The 15,381-nt window shown below is 44.6% G+C and overlaps 1 protein-coding gene across 28 annotated transcripts in view; it reads right to left on the reverse strand.

Moving 5' to 3' along the window:
• Positions 1-15,381, reverse strand: part of LOC119919809 (sarcolemma associated protein) — a 146,882-nt gene that overhangs the window by 130,413 nt on the left and 1,088 nt on the right. The gene's annotated exons all lie outside the window — the stretch shown is intronic.

A 15,381-nucleotide genomic window follows, 5' to 3' on the forward strand; every position in this document is an offset into this window, starting at 1 on the left:
AAAACGTGCTGACTGGTAACTGAATTTTGGCGACTGCTTTCCAGTCTGTGTCACTGATGAAAATCTTTGGTTGGGTATAGGGTTTCTGAGGTGCGGGCTGGTATATAACCTTGGATTTATTGTTGGCCCACAGCGTTCTGCTGGACCTATAATTTGTGACCGTTTGCATGTCTTCTTGGGTATATGCCTCAAGAGCACGGTCTTCTGCATACAGCAGAGCCTTGCTGACTACCTCAGAGGCTTTCAATGATGTTCATCACCTGTTGGGCGGGAAGAGTTTACAACTGGAAGAGTACTCCACAGCTCCGACCTTAAAAACATGTAGAATAAGCGTGTAAAAGAGAAGCAGCGTGGCTCAGTGGGAAGAGCACTGGCTTGGGAGTCAGAGGTTGTGGGTTCTAATCCCAGCTCCGCCACTTAGCTGTTTGACTTTGGGCAAGTCATTTCACTTCTCTGTGTCCCAGTTACCTCATCTGTAAAATGAGGATTAAGACTGTGAGGACCAAGTGGGACAACCTGATTAGCTTGTATCTATTCCAGTGCTTAGAACAGTGCTTGGCACATAGTAAGTGCTTAAACACCATTATTATTATTATGTATTAAATAATCTAAATACTTAATCTTATTTCACTTTCACATACCATCCATAACCCCCAGTCTAAAAATAATAATTTTCTTTTGAGTTAAATACTACCAAGCTGATTAATGATGCGCCATGCCACACCAATGTAGTGATTTAAGCTTAGTCAGTTCCCAAGGCTCCTACTGGATTTTATATTATATTACACACAATATACATACAGTTGAGGTTGCCTCCGGCTGGGTCACTAGTGCTGGAGCACTTAAACTCTGAGATGACTCAGGTAGTTATTAGCTAAGAGGGCTGTGTATCAGGAGGAACAGGATCCAGCACAAAGGGCAGGGACTGCTATGAAACCAGGACGACAGACAGTGACAGGGAGAAGGAGAGGGATATATTGGATAAGCCTGGCCTAGTGGATACAGCCCGGGCCCAGGAGTCCGAAGGACCTGGGTTCTAATCCCAGCACTGCCACTTGTCTGCTATGTGCCCTTGGACAAGTCACTTCACTTCTCTGTGCCTCAGTTACTTCATCTGTAAAACGGGGATTAGGACTGTGAGCCCCATGTGGGACAGAGACTGTGTCCAACCTGATTAGCTTCTATCTACTCCAGCAGTTAATACAGTTAATATTCACCAAAGTAAGTGCTTAACAAACACTACTTTTAAAAAGTTGACACCAATGTAAGATTCAGAACCTTCCAAAGACTTTCTGCAAATACTTTAACAATCGATTTAAGTTATGGTCATTTAGTAAAAGGAAGGTCCAAGAGGAGAAGGCAACCATATTGAGCTAGGAAAAAAAAAAGTGAGATAGACTAATGTATTCATGCCCACACGGATTCTCTCCACTTCCTACACTGATCGGCACTCACTACAACTATTTCTCCACACAACATTCCTCTTTCTAGTGCACCCTCAGAAAAATCAAAAACTCAATTATAAAATGACCGCTGAGTTTAATCTTTCATTTTTTTAATATGTATAAGGTACAAACATTAGGGGCCCAATCGTAGAACACAGAATATTGGTTCCAGCTTCTCAAATGACCAAGGCATTTAAACTTGGAAATTCTCCAAACCTAGAAAGTGAATTATTTAAGTACATTTACATAAAGGCATACTAAAATACCAGAATCTGTACTTGAAAAAAACAAAAGAGTTCTTCACAGCTTGTGGATAGAGTTGGTTTTAGGGGCAGGACAAACACCAGGTCACCTGGAGTTCCATTTCTAAGAACCACCCTTCTCCACAAACAGAGACCCCTGCCTCTCTCCTCCTCATTCTGAGAGTGTGAGCGTTTGGTGATCCCAGGCAAGTCAGCGCCCCAGACTGGGGAAAAGGTTTTAAAAAGAGTGTAAACACATCACCACTTCAGTAGCTTCTCTCAAAGTTAAATCTACCCCCACGCTTAGAACAGTGCCTGGCACATAGTAAGCGCTGAACAAATACCAATATTATTATTATTATTATCACTATCCTAATCCAAGTCAAGCTCAGGATGGTACTGCGCCCCAGAATCAATGTCTCCTAGACTTGATCCAGGGAAAGATGGAAACTTCAACAGTCAGTCTTTAAGCCCATCCTGTCCCTCATTACCCCTTCCCCGAAGACCAGGGCCACAACATGCCATTTTGCCTAGGCCTGTCAAAATACTAGCACCAGCCCTAGGTGCAAAAATCTCCACAGCTTTCTTCTAAGAGGGATCCTTGATTGTTTATACATTTCTGAAAGCCACTAACAAGGATTCTTTTAACTTGCTAAACAGAATCCATAAAAACCAAATGGACCAACAACAACAAAAATCATCATTTGATCTCAGGCTTTGGGATTCAAACCTAATCCACTCCACTGCCATCCTTATATGGATAACTGATGGTGGCAAAATCACAACTGAAAACTAGGGGATTCATTTTTAATTGCCATTAGTCACCCACAAAAAAAAAAACAAACAGTAACAATAAAAGGCTATGGAAAACTACCATAGAGAGGTACTTAATAGACATTAATTTTTACTTCTACTGCAATATGTAGGACAGCAATTCAAGCAATCACTTTATAAACATCCCATTAAAGAGAGATATTGCATCACATGCATATTCACCATATCTCACTCAGACCCACAGAACATCTGCAAAATACACAAAAAAAGTTGGGTTCCATATTTGAAAAATCACAAGTCTGGTCTGAGTCATCAGTTAAACCGATCTGCAGTTAAAAAGCCAAACTAAAACATTGCCTGAAAAGCCTAAAGGTCTTTTTTAAAACTTACACACACACACGCGCGCGTGCACACACACACACACACACACACACACACACAGAGAGAGAGAGAGAGAGAGAGAGAGAGAGAGAGAGAGAGAGAGAGAGAGAGAGAGAGAGTGTAAATTCCTGGATTTACAGTATGAAGATATTAACAGTTTACAGAAGGGGTCATACAAAATGAATGGCTTGTTTTCTCACTAAATGTTCCAGTGAAAATGTCACGCTCTACGCCCACCTACGTGGCTAATCGTTTTCCGGCCTAGTCTCCTTCAATTCCAATGCATTTTGGTCAAAGTGAAACCAAGTGCATATTAGATTGTAGACTCCAAGGTCAGGCACTGTATTTTCTACTTTAATTTTCTGCTCTCAAGTTCCTTTGCTCAACTATTGATGAAGGAGATGATGCACACCAGCACTGTAAAAATCACATTTCAAATACAGCCTGTTTTCAAAACGTCGCCAATGTCATCCATCCCTTAGTGGGCCCAAGAGCGGGAAATGGAAAAGGTGGGAGGTCCAAACCATGAATGAGATGGGGAAAGGAGAGTGCATCCCAAGGCCGTGATAGTTTCTCCAGTGGACCGGCTGATGTGAGCCTGGGCTTTGCTGTGCGGAAGAAGCAACTCGTTCACGTTTCAATCGAGACAAGCTCTTCATGCACAATTTTTCAGTACCTTAAGGTCTTCAGATACTGCACCAAGTTAATCTTGGCACCTTTTGGCAAGAAATCAGCAAGCAGGACCCCTTCTCTGTCCCACACATGCCATGACAACTGGTAGAAGGTGGCTTTCTTCTTTGCTGGTGACACTCGATTTGGGACGCATAATAGTAAAGTTAGATCTCACCTGTGGTAATGCACAACAGAACCGCCTCACCTCTGGCTTCACAGCGTTGCAAGAGCTCCAAAACAAATGTGCTTCTGATTTTCTTTTTGCTCACCTGTTAACATTCTTGGAACCATCATGCACAGATTATGGAGTGGTCCAATTCCTGTTCAATATTTACAAGTTTTCTGATACCCACCACCACAATTCACAGATCATAAAGTGGCAATCCCTTTTAAACACCAATCCATCTCTCGCTTTTCGGGGCAACTGTAGTTGTAAGCTGACCACATTAAACGACAAGGCTTAAGGTGGTTTCTCCTCTCTTGAAACTCTCTGCCTAATATTTAATGGGACATATCAACAAGAGAGCTGCCATACATATTATTTAAGTGCCTATGAACGTGGAACCCTCTGTCACCATAAGAAATTCAAAAATTGTTCTCTACTACTTATGAACTTCTAGTGAGACTCATTTGGCAAGTAGCATAATGTTGCTCCTTGAGCCATCACACTACTATCGAACTTAAAATGGGAAAATACAAGGCTTTCGGTGACACTTTGGTTTTGAGGTAAAATAAAGAAGCAATATTTTTGAACCAAACCTCTTTGTTCTAACTCAATTTTCATGAGGTTATGAAAGTTCAAAAAAAGTACCACTTTCATTTTTATTATTTATATAAACTAACAAAAGGCTGTTCATCTCCATCTGCATACACCTCCAAACCCAGGTCAATCTCCTACATGAAGTGATATTTGGTACAACACACAGAAACCCAGCTCAGATACTGTGATTTATCTACTGCTAAAACAGAGATGCAATGGCAAAAAATAAAAATGCTAGCTGAAAAAAACTAATTTATAAGTCCTTAAATCTTTGAAATGCGTGCTCAAAGAAGTCACACGATGACCCTTGGGTGTAACAGATTGACAGAGTGCAACATAAGGCCATTAAACGCTAGCAGGGCAGAGGATTTTATAAAATAGGAATTATTTCAATGTATCGTCTTGGATCCTTCGCAGTGTCTTCTAACCCAAAGTAGGGCAAAATACAGCCCATGGTCTGGATCCAAGTCATCAAATGATGGGTGGCTGAAGCATCTCTGGCGTCACGTGCAGCAGCTACTAGCTGGCTTAGTCAATCGTAGTTAATTGGGCGCTTACTGTGTGCAGAGCACTGTCCTAAGTGCTTGGGAGAATACCATATAACACTAAACAGGCACATTTCCTGCCCACAGCAAGCTTACTGTCTAGAGGGGGAGATAGATGTTAATATAAATAAATTACAGATATGTACATAAGGGCTGTGGGGCTGGGAGGGGAGATGAATAAAGGAAGCCAGTCAGGGCAATGCAGAAGGGAGTGGGAGAGGAGGTAAGGGGGAGCTTAGTCAGGGATGGCCTCAGAGGAGATGTGCCTTCAGTAAGGCTTTGAAGGGGGAGAGGGAAGAGTAACTGTCTGTCAGCTTAGAGCCCACCACAGATGTAGACCCACCAGCCACTGTGGCCCCTAAGACTCCTGAACATTGCGGGGATCAGGACATGCAGGGGAAGCTGACTGACTCCAAGCCTGTGGCAAATACAGTTAGAAATCAACATAGGTGGCTACAAGGGCTTCCTCCTCTTGAGGCTCCCCCTTAACCTTCACCGTGACAACCTGAGTAGCCCACATGAGATTTGACCAATTCTTTCAAGCGGCTCATTAGCCCAAATAATTGCCTACCTCTGCACTCTATCTTAACTAGTCCTCCTTTGCGGGACACTAAGCCCATTTCCTTATGCAACCTTCTGGAAAGTGTGAGAGGACAAAGACACTCTGTTTACTTATTTTCTTTATCTCAGGTAGGTCAAACTCACTGGTTAGGTGGGCTACACTTCAAAAATGCTGTAGATTACTAATGAGTTATCAGCACCCTAATTCTTACTACTGAACGGAACCAAAAGAAATCTACGTGGTGAGAAGAGGATTCTCTATTTTTCGCACACACACCATTAGTGGCCCAAGAATAGTAAGGAGAAGGCAGGAAAGGGAAGCAAAGTGAATGAGACACCCCCCCACACACACCCCAAATGATTTTCCCCTCAGCCACAGCAGCACAAGCAGGAGAAAACTGTTCAGAAAACCCCCTCCCTGACTTTGGCCAATCAGTCTGGTTCCATACTCCATGGTGAGGGGGCTGCATCTCTTTCCCAGAGCATCTGGCATGTTTGGACTTCGTACTAAAGTGGCCTCTGGTACCCTGGCTCTCTTGGAGAGCTGCAATAACAGTCCTTTCAGCCTGGACCAGGAGCCAACTACTGGAATCAGGGAATAGGTGGAGAAACTGTTTTCCTTCTCTCGCTTCCCTGATGCATCCAGCTATCCCACAAGCTACAAAGAAAAAAAAAAGTCACAGCAGGCCTCACATTCCATATGTTCAACATTTTTTAAAAGACTATGCTTTTGGAGGGTTAGTTACTGTTAATAAAACATTCACGAGGCAAAACAAACTTAGTTCTGCATTCAATTTTCCCTTCCAGCATAGGTCTTCTGGTGGCACAGGTCCAGTTGAGTCCCACCTTGCTAGTCCTCAAAGAAAAAAAATTAAGCACTATTCTATGGTTAAGAACGACTAAGATTCTGAATTACAATAGTTATTAATATGCAAATATAATACTCCTGATGCAGTTACCTCCTCCTAGCGAGAAAGGCAATTCATGTCTCAAATTCTCTGTCATGCTTAGTAAAGAACATTCATGGAGGCAATTCTCAAATTTTCACATTCCCCAGGTTGAGGGCCTGAAATTGATAAGCCTAAAGCTGTATACCTTCCTGCAGGCTTTGCTTAATCTGCTAAAAAAGAAAAAAAAAAAAAAACCCCACCAAAAACCCACCTGGGCCACTTCTTACCTAACCACAGCAATCCAAAAGATCCTATTAATTACCATGCTTTCCAAAACTTAACTATGGTACCTAACAACCAAAGTAACTGACAGTCATTCAACTGAGAGCTATTCTTCTTAGGCCCAGAATGCGGGCTCCCCCTTTTGTTTACTCTTTATTAAAAAGAGTAGGAACTTAGATCCAATCACAGCCAAGTTTTTACAAAGGACAATCTAAACAATTTGGTCTCATAAAACTTAATAACCCAAGAGTTTGAAAGGTGTTTTTTTTTTTTAAAAAAAAAGTTGTGTATCCTAAGCACCAAATCAGAGCGCCGCCACTGACGCCCGGGACTCCGTTCCGGGAGCAGCAAGGCCGCGCGGTGTGATGGCCTCCTCACTCACACTCCTTTCCCCTGTAAATCCATATTACTCCCTCACAGAGATCTCCGCTCTCTTGACCCCATCCATCTTTCTGAGTGCCTCACACCCCACCTCGCCTCCCTCTCCTCTCTACCCTGTCTTGATGATCAGATTGCTGCTCTGAACTCTACCCTTTCTATTCAGCTAGACTCACTCGCTCCCCTTTCCCTTCACCGCTCTCGTACCATTAACCCACAGCCCTGGATCACTGCCACTGTCCGCCTCCTTCGCTCTTATTCTCGAGCTGACAAACGCTGCTGGCGAAAGTCTAAACACCATGCCAACCTCGATCACTTCAAGTTTATCCTTTCCTGCCTTAACTCAGCCCTCTCCTCTGCCAGACAAAACTATTTCTCCTCCCTTATTGACACCCATGCCCATCATCCCCGTCAGCTCTTCCGTACACTCAACTCCCTTCTCAGGCCCCCGGTTCCTCCCCCTCCTCCTTCCCTCACCCCCAACGATCTGGCCTCCTACTTCATTAATAAATTTAAATCCATCAGGTCTGACCTCCCCAAAGTCACTCCCCCCGCTTCTCCAACCCCCCGGCTCTCAATACTCTCTGCTACTCTCCCATCCTTCCCAGCGGTATCCTCAAAGGAGCTCTCTTCCCTCCTCTCAAGTGCTACTCTGGCCACCTGTGCTTCTGACCCCATTCCCTCTCATCTCATGAAATCTCTCGCTCCGTCCCTTTTCCCCTCCTTAACTTCCATCTTCAACCGCTCACTCTCCACTGGTTCCTTCCCCTCTGCCTTCAAACATGCCCATGTCTCTCCCATCCTAAAAAATCCCTCTCTTGACCCCACCTCACCTTCTAGTTATCACCCCATCTCCCTCCTACCATTCCTTTCCAAACTCCTTGAACGAGTCGTCTACACGCGCTGCCTCGAATTCCTCAACACCAACTCTCTCCTCGACCCCCTCCAGTCTGGCTTCCGTCCCCTACATTCCACGGAAACTGCCCTCTCAAAGGTCACCAGTGACCTCCTGCTTGCCAAATCCAACGGCTCATACTCTGTCCTAATCCTCCTCAACCTCTCAGATGCCTTCAGCACTGTGGACCACCCCTTTCTCCTCTCCTCTCCAACCTTGGCTTCACAGACTCTGTCCTCTCCTGGTTCTCCTATCTCTCCGGTCATTCATTCTCAGTCTCTTTTGCAGGCTCCTCCTCCCCCTCCCATCCCTTACTGTGGGGGTTCCTCAAGGTTCAGTTCTCGGTCCCCTTCTGTTCTAGATCTACACTCACTCCCTTGGTGACCTTATTCGCTCCCACGGCTTCAACTATCATCTCTACGCTGATGACATCCAAATCTACATCTCCGCCCCTGCTCTCTCCCCCGCCCTCCAGGCTCGCATCTCCTCCTGCTTTCGGGACATCTCCATCTGGATGTCTGCCCGCCACCTAAAACTCAACACGTCCAAGACTGAACTCCTTGTCTTCCCTCCCAAACCCTGCCCTCTCCCTGACTTTCCCATCACTGTTGACGGCACTACCATCCTTCCCGTCTCACAGGCCCGCAACCTTGGTGTCATCCTCGACTCCGCTCTCTCGTTCACCCCTCACATCCAAGCTGTCACCAAAACCTGCCGGTCTCAGCTCCGCAACACTGCCAAGATCCGCCCTTTCCTCTCCATCCAAACCACTACCCTGATCGTTCAAGCTCTCATCTTATCCCGTCTGGACTACTGTATCAGCCTCCTCTCCGATCTCCCATCCTCTTGTCTCTCCCCACTTCAATCCATACTTCACACCGCTGCCCGGATCATCTTTGTCCAGAAACGCTCTGGGCATGTTACTCCCCTCCTCAAAAATCTCCAGTGGCTACCAATCAACCTACGCATCAGGCAGAAATTCCTCACCCTGGGCTTCAAGGCTCTCCAACACCTCGCCCCCTCCTACCTCACCTCCCTTCTCTCCTTCTACAGCCCAGCCCACACCCTCCACTCCTCTCCCACTAATCTCCTCACCGTGCCTCGTTCTCGCCTGTCCCGCCGTCGACCCCCGGCCCACGTCCTCCCCCTGGCCTGGAATGCCCTCCCTCTACCCATCCGCCAAGCTAGCTCTCTTCCTCCCTTCACGGCCCTACTGAGAGCTCACTTCCTCCAGGAGGCCTTCCCAGACTGAGCCCCCTCCTTCCTCTCCCCCTCCTCCCCCTCTCCATCCCCCTGCCTTACCTCCTTCCCTTCCCCACAGTACCTGTATATATGTATATATGTTTGTACATATTTATTACTCTATTTATTTATTTTACTTGTACATATCTATTCTATTTATTTTATTTTGTTAATATGTTTTGTTTTGTTCTCTGTCTCCCCCTTCTAGACTGTGAGCCCACTGTTGGGTAGGGACCGTCTCTATGTGTTGCCAACTTGTGCTTCCCAAGCGCTTAGTACAGTGCTCTGCACACAGTAAGTGCTCAATAAATATGATTGATTGATTGAAATGTAAAAGTAAAATATATTATTTAAACCTTATTTAATTGTTGTAGTGCCTTTCCTTTTAAAAGTGTTGCTTTTATCTTTTCAGAATAGTAATAAAAAAGTGTAGTTTAGAATACAGAAGAATAGACAGTTAAGGTCTTCTATGAAGGAATGCATTTGGGTATCTATATAAGATTCTATTTCAACCCACCCATTGCATTTATTGAAATCTTACTCTATGCAGGGCATTGTATGGCAACAGAGTTAGTAAACAAGATCCCAGAGCTCAAGAAGTTTACAATCTAGCAGGAGAAACATCCTTTAAAAGAAATTACACAAAGGGGGAAGCGACAGAGTTTAAAGATATGTACTTAGGTGTTGCAAGGGAGGACAGGGAGAAGGCCAGAGTGAGTACTCAAGAGCTTAGTAGGTGAGAAAGTAAAGGTAATAAGGAAATTTTGAAGTGGCAGTACTGGGGGAGGGGAGATGAGAAAGTAATCAGGGAAAACCTCCTGGAGGAGTGTCCTGCACATAGTAAGCGCTCATTAAGTACCACTGATTGATCGATGTCACTGTAGAAGGGCTTTGAAAATGGGAAGTGTAGTGGTCTGTTGCATGTGAAGGGGGAAAGAGCTCCAGCCAGAAAGGACACTAGCAGGAGGTGGACAGCAAGAGAGACCACAAAGAGTAGCTTGGTATTAGAGGGGTGAAGTGTGTTGGGCTAGGTTTGGGAGGCAGGGGGGTGCAAGCGTGCGTGTGGAGGGGTGGGAGAGGAAGAGAATTGATTGACTGCCTTAAAAGCATCGGTCAGGAGTTCCGGCTTGATGTAGAGAGGCCTGGGCAACCATTGTAGAATTTTTCAAAGTGGGGAGAGAAGTGTGCAACACGATGTTTGTATAATCTAGTCATTTTACTGTCCATACTATCATTAGAAATCCAGTTCAAGAGTTTCTCTATACAAATTTCTTGAGTCTCTGAGAAACATATACTTTCTAACCCATTAATTGTAAGTGAATCAACAGTTAACTATAATGTAATTTTCCCATAACACAAGGTTCTTCGAGAACACAAACCCCACGTTATAGAAGAACTCCTTATATTTCATTCCTCCAAGAAGGCACGGAAGCTTTTTGAAATATCTGGTGGGTATAAAGTACATTTTTGATCGGGGTCACCATAGTACTCAGTGCCACCATCCTTCACTACACGAGCATCCTCCCACGCTTGGAATTACATCAACGAGTCTATTAAAATCCTAATGGTGACACCCACAATCAGGGTCAAACACCATTTGAGGGCTGCCATTATTTTTTTTTGCACACGAATCAATATTCAGCTGCCCATGCATGTCAGGTGAAAACTTGATATTACAGTATGGTAAAATTCTAGGCTACACCCAGTTCTTCTAAAACGTGGAGGGTGTGATCATTCAAATCACACATAAAGGAAAACTTGTGCTGCAGTACTCACCTATTCTGAGGCATGCATAAACACAAACTGTTTCTCCCAACATAATGGTGTGCTGCATCCAAACAGCCTTATGCTGTCTGACTCATGTTCCCTAATTCCCTAACAACCTTCAAACCAAAACATGTAGGGAACACATACACTATTGCAAAAATGAGTCCACTTGCCCGCTGTGTCACCTTGGGAAAGTCACAACTTCTCTGTGCTTCAGTTACCTCATCTGTAAAATGGGGATTAAGACTGAACCCCATGTGGGACATGGACCGTGTCCAACCTGATTACCTTGAATCTACCCCAGCACTTAGTAAAGCGCCTGGCACATAGTAAGTGCTTAAACACCGTAAAAGAAAGAAAAGAAAGAAAATAGTGTTCACTTTAAAGCTTTCCAGTGGGTTTTTTTCCTGGGGGGTGGGGGGGAGTAGGGAGAGGAGGGAGAGTTGGTAAGGAAGCAATTCAGATTGTACTTTAAAGCATTCTACCTGATGTTGGCACAAAAGCTAAGCTAGTGCAGGATTTAGCAGCCACTTAGAAATTTAAGAGAATCATAAGGTCCACATTACACTGATTCATCCTTCAATATGTGCCGATTTCGTATAGGTTCTCAAATGCTTTTAGTTGATACAGTATGAGATGGCAATTCTGTATTCCTTGTAATGGTCCTCGACTTACATTTGCAAATTTGCAGTTTTATAACACATACGTTTCAATTTGAAGACGTGGCTTCATTTCTTGCCTTATCAGAGCTAAAATGGACACTCTAGAGACTCTGCCAGGCAATCAAGTAAACTTGTGCCCTCCCACTCCACCCCTCCAACCCTAAACTTTCCTCCCCTCCTCTTCAAATTGTTTCCCCACAGCTTCCGTACTTTCCCCTGGGCCCCGTATTCACCTCCTCCCACCCCCCAGGCCTAAGCGCCCTTTCTTCTCCCCAGCCTAGTGCTGCTTTCGTTTCTTTAAATACTTGTTTCAGGGCTAAGCTGCCCCTTCCCCAACTGCAGTCCCCCCTCACCCCCGATGGAGCAACAGCCACAGGGACCAGCCTGGACTGGCCAGGGGGAGAGAGGAGGCTGGTGAGGGGATGACCGCTCTCCCCACCTCCCCTGCTTGCGGCCACTGACTGCCCCAGCCACATGGCCTGGCCGGGATGGAGAATGCAGCAATGCTCCTCCCCAGCACTGGCTGGTCTGTCCTGGTCCTCACAGATGTGGCAACCCTGGGGGAAGGTGATGAGGGCGTTCATCCAGGAAAAGGGCAAGTCCAGCCATAAAACTTTTTTTTTTCAATTTAAGAAGCGGCACCATGCGGAGGAAAGAAGGGAGAGGGAAGAAACGAAGAGGTAGGCAAAGCTTAGACAGTCAGAGGAAGGAGCAGGAGACGCCAGAGGACAGGGAGTTAACCGAACGGCTGGTGGAGTCACCGGGATAGTTTAACACGGTCACTTGACTCCAGATGAAGTAAAAGGCTACCCTACTGCAGAACCTCTCTGACAAAATAAACGCATTAAAGTAGCTATATTACTCATCTATAATTGATCTGAGAATGTAGTTCAGAGTAGTTTTGATAAAAACAGTACACAACTGTGCTCTGGGAACCAATGGTCCATTTATAACAGTGCTCCTGTAAGTAAATCGGCTCTGAAATTTTGGCCGAAAATGAAGTTTCCTAAATTTGAGACTGCCTATCCAATACAGCTGACAGAGAAGCAGTGCGGCCTAGTTGATAGAGCATGGGCCCAGGAGTAGGAGAGACCTGGGTTCTAATCCCAGCTCCACCACTTGTCTGCTGTGCAATCTTGGCCAAGTCACTTCACTTCTCTGTGCCTCAGTTACCTCATTTATAAAATAGGCATTAAGACTGGAAGTCCCATGTGGAATATGGACTCCAACCTGATAAACCTGTATCTACCCCAGCACTTAGAACAGTACCTGGCACGTAGTAAGTGCTTAAATACAATTTAAAAAAAAAACTACACATACTGTTGCACTGCCTAGGGATGCATAGGGAAGACAACCAGTGAATCCTGGACAAAACAACACTGACCAAAGCAACCTATCACGAAATCACTCATATGTACACAGTGGTGTCTCGCTGGGTGTCTCGCTGCTTTTGTGGCCTCAGAGATATTCTGTTCTTGAGAACACAGAAGGCACCCATTCCTCCCCATCAGCTGTCTCGCAATTCATGCTGCTGGGCATGAGGGCCGGGCTGAGAGAGTGTGTGTGTGGTTGTCCCAGTGCAAACCATCACCACTACTGCAAAAACAACTCAAGTGCATGCCCTGCTGGCAGCTGAGAATCCCAACGGTTAAGAAAAGAAAAGCGTCTTAATGTTTACCTCAAAGAGGAGGCACTGCCCAATTTTCCTGGTTCAAGTGTACAACTGCGAAAGATTCCCTCTCAAAGACACTCCTAGTCATGGACGCAGTCTCACAGGCTGCAGCGTCATCTTCAAACCAAAGGATGCCCACTACTCCCATGCAACACTGGCTGAAAAGATGACGCTTCTACAGATCTACAGATGCGCTTTACCCGAATGGCTGAGTTGTCACGGTGCCAAATGATATTCCCACTATATTCACTTAAATGAGCTCAAGAAGCAGTGTGGTCTAGAGGAAAGAGCACGGGCCTAGGAGTCAGAGGACCTGGGTTCTAATCCCAGCTCCGCCACTTACCTGCTGTGTGACCTTGGGCAAGTCACTTCACTTCTCTGTGCCTCGGTTTCCTCAACTGCAAAATGGGGATTCACTTCCTGTTCCCTCTCCTACTTAGACTGTGATCTCCATGTGGGACCTGAGTATCTTGTATCTACCCCAGCGCTTAGTACGGTGCTTGACGCATAGTAAGCACTTAACAAATATCACAATTATCATTACCAATACACTACAGAATAAGCCAATTATTTCATTTAAGATGATGTCGAGGGCTGCTCAGGTCCCCCCGAAACAGGCTAATTTTGTACTAATTTTCCTCTGGACTGTAAGCTCGTTGTGGTCAAAGAATGTGTCTACCAACTCTGTTATATTGTACTCTCCCAAGCCCTTAGTACGGTGCTCTGCACACAGTAGGTGCTCAATACGATTGATTGACCCCTCAAGAAACAGGCAGAACACCCACTTACATCACATACTCAGTGATACCCAAAGAAATTAGTAGAGTGTGTTCCTTTCTGTAGACCTAAGAAAGCTTTTAACAAAAGTACGAATGGCGTTTTAAAAGCTCTGTTGCCCATGTTATTTAGGAAACTTGTTAATGACATGGTGCTGAACAGAAATCTGAACAGGGTATGCGAAGTCTGGACCATTAATAAATCAGTAATGGGGTTAAAATCATTCCAAAGGCTTAGGGATACAAGAGATAATATCTGGCTGGGTACAGTATTGCTAATAGAACATTAATAAATAATGCTTATATAGGGTACATTTGAAATTCAGGGTACTTTTCTGCAGAGGTCATAGATAATCTGCAATTACCCTTCTCACATTTCTGAAATATGTAAGATAGGTTTATGCACAAAAAAATTGTGATGGACTACTCTACACGGAAGTCAGTGTGCATGAGTTCTATAGAGAAATAAGGAGTATTGCAAAGCCCGTGTGCTTTCATGAGGACATTATGTAATAGCATAATGGACATAAACATCAAAATTGGAGAACTTTTTCTTTCTTCCTTTCACTGTTCATTAAGTTATTCTGCAGTAACAGAATCAAAGAATTCCAATAGCTACGTGCCAGGAGACATTATCCGTCCTCTTACTAGCAAGAAGATTTTTGTTGTCGTTACTGGGGTTTTTACCCTAAGCGTTGTGAAAGTCATGGCATTTTAGCTCTTCTTTTGGGGAAGTTAAAATGTTAGTTTGCCTAAAAAAGACAATATATTCCAACAGCAGCTGGTCTTGGGGTTGAAATAACTGTTTGGGTTGGATGAAAAGGGGCCCAGACTGAGCCCCTTCCTTCCTCTCCCCCTCGTCCCCCTCTCCATCCCCCCATCTTACCTCCTTCCCTTCCCCACAGCACCTGTATATATGTATATATGTTTGTACATATTTATTACTCTATTTATTTATTTTACTTGTACATTTCTATCCTACTTATTTTATTTTGTTGGTATGTTTGGTTCTGTTCTCTGTCTCCCCCTTTTAGACTGTGAGCCCACTGTTGGGTAGGGACTGTCTCTATGTGATGCCAATTTGTACTTCCCAAGCGCTTAGTACAGTGCTCTGCACATAGTAAGCGCTCAATAAATACGATTGATTGATTGATTGTTTGATTTTGTTCTCTGTCTCCCCCTTTTAGACTGTGAGCCCAATGTTGGGTAGGGACTGTCTCTATATGTTGCCAATTTGTACTTCCCAAGCGCTTAGTACAGTGCTCTGCACATAGTAAGCGCTCAATAAATACGATTGATGATGATGATGATGATCACAAAAAGGTCCCAAGTCAAGGAGAAATAAATTAACGCTTGTCCTCTGAAGCTTCCAAATTTGAAAAAGAAAAAAAACAAACCCTTATTAGGGTATCCACCATTATTAGCATGCATAATGTA

Source organism: Tachyglossus aculeatus, chromosome X1 (genome assembly GCF_015852505.1).
Source record: "Tachyglossus aculeatus isolate mTacAcu1 chromosome X1, mTacAcu1.pri, whole genome shotgun sequence".
Classification (NCBI taxonomy): domain Eukaryota; kingdom Metazoa; phylum Chordata; class Mammalia; order Monotremata; family Tachyglossidae; genus Tachyglossus; species Tachyglossus aculeatus.